A 3313-nucleotide genomic window follows, 5' to 3' on the forward strand; every position below is an offset into this window, starting at 1 on the left:
GGTAAGCGAGAACAACAGCACCCCAGCTGTACTGGGGTAACTCATCTAGCTGCTGAAGATGATGTAGAAATCGCATACTCACTAGATTTTCCGAAGTGTTCGGGAACAAGACACCCCCAAAAAGAAGGAGCAGCGCCAACCTCGTGTACCGGTGAATATGTAGATCCTGTGTCTCGCCGGTGATGTCGGGGTGCAATACCTCCATATGTTGTCTAATAGCTGTCATAGAAATGCGACTGCCCACTAAAGTTGCCTCACCCTGTGGCCTGAAACCAGTAAACTGCTGCAGCAAGTCCAAATACTGGGCACACGTCATAGATCTCATATACCGTGGCAGTGCAACGGCCAGTCCATCAACAGGCAGCCCATATAAAACCTGAATATCCTAAAGCGTAATTGTGGCCTCGCCAATGGGCAGGTGGAAAGTGTGCGTCTCAGGTCGCCACCGCTCTATCAACGCCGTGATCAGAGACCAGTCGAGCTGCAGCCGCCCAATCTCAAAAATCCTGTAGAAGCCCGCATCACGCAGGCGCTGGACTACGCGGGAATGAAAACCTCTCTCCCTGATAAAGTCCCACACGTCGTCAACTCTCCTGGTGTGGAGAGTCTGCTCCACAAGCGCTCCATCCCATACGTAGACGGACCTATGATCGCCATGTAACACTAATATCTCATCCGAGAAAGGTCCAGGATGCACAGGCGGCACGTCCATGTCGTCTACTGTAAATTAAACAAGATTATTTTTGTTTTAGTTTTATAAATTAAATATTTAATTATTTAATTGGACAGAGTATATGTCTATGGGTTCCAGGCTCGATATTTGAGGCCCAGTAGCACCAAGCTATCCTGAATTCTTATGTGTGTCAATTTTAATATTTTTACAATTTTGTTTGTGTTATAATAATTAATATTTAATTATTTAACTGGACAGAGTATATATCTATGGGTTTTAGGCTCGATATTTGAGGCCCAGTAGCACCAAGCTATCCTGAATTCTTATGTGTGTCAATTTTAATATTTTTACAATTTTGTTTGTGTTATAATAATTAATATTTAATTATTTTATTGGACAGAGTATATATTTATGGGTTCCAGGCTCGATATTTGAGGCCCAGTAGCACCAAGCTATCCTGAATTCTTATGTGTGTCAATTTCAATATTTTTACAATTTTGTTTGTGTTATAATAATTAATATTTAATTATATAACTGGACACAATATATATCTATGGGTTCCAAGCTCCATATTTGATGCCCAGTAGCACCAAGCTATCCTGGGTTCTTATGTATGTCAATTTCAATATTTTTATAATTTTGTTAGTTTTATAAATTAAATAATTAATTTTTAATTGGACAGAATATATATATCTATGAGTTCCACGCTGGATATTTAATTTGACAGCATATATTAATTTGTTACTTCTGTGTGTTTGGTTTATAAATTAAATAATTAATTTTTGTAAAGTGTAATCGGATAGAGTTTGTAGTTAGCATATACTTAAACTACAGAGATTCTACTCTAAAAGGCTCTATATTTTACTACGCTAAAAGGCTCTATATTTTACTACGCTAAAATGCTCTATATTTTACTACGCTAAAAAAGCATTATTCTTTAAGCAAATAAATAATCTAAACTAAATAAAAACAACAAAAATATGTACATAACATTCACGAAATTACATATAAAACAATAAAATAAATTTATGAACATTTTTATTAACAATAAAAATTATTTCTCAACTTTTAACTATTTTTTTAAAACACTAATAATTTAATCCGGATAAAAAAACATATAAATTTAATCGCAAACAAAACACAAAACAACGTGGAAACACATTCAAGAAAACAAATATGCATTATTATACGAGTTTCGACATAAACTAAATCAGAATATCTCGATTTATGTTTTTAGAAATGTCGGAAATTTGAAATGAAGAAGCAAAACGCAGTATAATACTGCGCTTTTATAAACGCAGTATTATACTGTGTTTTACTTTAACGGCTAAATTTTTGTTAAACTAAAACGCAATATAATACTGCATTTTAGTTAGAAAGGTAACTTTTTTTCTCATTGTATAAAGGTATTTTGAGTCCCAAAACTCATTATTTAGGTTTCGGACTCTTCGCGATCATCACTAGTTGTTGTCTTATAAATGTAAATATAAGCTTATTTTTAATTTCTTTTTCTTTTTTCTCATTAACATGGAGTTGTAATTATCTACTTTGAGCAGTTCTATAATGAATTAATTGGTTGAGCACTGCAACTATCCACTAACAAATGTACTTTTGCAAGATACCCGAGAGTAAATCTAAACCTACGATTCTTTAAGGTTGACATGAACAAAAACGTTTGCTAAGGGGGGCCACCACACATGCTTTTACTTCGTATTATTAATACTCTATGTGTAGGCTATGGAAAAATCAAAATTTTCTGCCTCAAGCCTCGTTTGTACGCATTTAATTTTGTAATAAATTATCATAAAAGGCGGATGGAGCCCAGTTTACTAAGTTCAACCGAACTCAATATTTTCGACAAAGAGATACAAATGTGAAAAATCAGTAATGTTTTAACAAATATAACATTTTCAATCCATATTGCAATGGATTCAATTCGTAAAAAAAAAGTTGAAATTTTAAATCAGTCTTTGAACATTACAAGTCAAAAGCAGTATTGCTTTATATTTGGTTGCTAACAATGGCAATTAGCTCACAGTTAACCTTTGGAATAAAAGACATGGTTGATACAAAAAGTAACGTTGGCTTTTTTCCTTTTGGGAGGGGGGGGGGGGGGACCAAAAATGTTAAATCAAGTCTGTAGTTCAAAGTCAGTACGTAAATTGGTGTGACAAATAAGGATGTAGTTGGGTAAATAAAGTAGTGATTGATTGAAACAAGAAAGCATCAATTAAAAAAACTTTCCAAAAAAAAAACACTTTCCAAAAATGGAAGCCAGCACCATCATCATAATCATCTTCTTCAGGGATCACGTTCACTTTTTCGTATAAATACAATGGTAAATAAAGAAAGTCGGTGTTTAGAGATGAAAAAAAAAATCATAATAAGAACTGCAGATTTATCTGTCAACTAATACCCAATTCAGTAAGCGAATGAATGAATGAATGAATTGCGAAAATGACGTATCAAGATATCAGTGCAAATTATTACTATAAGGTCACAGATGCTCGTGAATCGTAAGCAGGTAAAGTTTATACGTTCGACCTAACTTAGTAGCTTTAATTTAAATCTTGTACTCTGTATTTATTTTAGGAATTCAGTTAAATATGTATGAATTATTTATCTAGAATCCATTAATTT

The sequence above is a fragment of the Nicotiana attenuata genome, unplaced genomic scaffold (genome assembly GCF_001879085.1).
Source record: "Nicotiana attenuata strain UT unplaced genomic scaffold, NIATTr2, whole genome shotgun sequence".
Taxonomy (NCBI): domain Eukaryota; kingdom Viridiplantae; phylum Streptophyta; class Magnoliopsida; order Solanales; family Solanaceae; genus Nicotiana; species Nicotiana attenuata.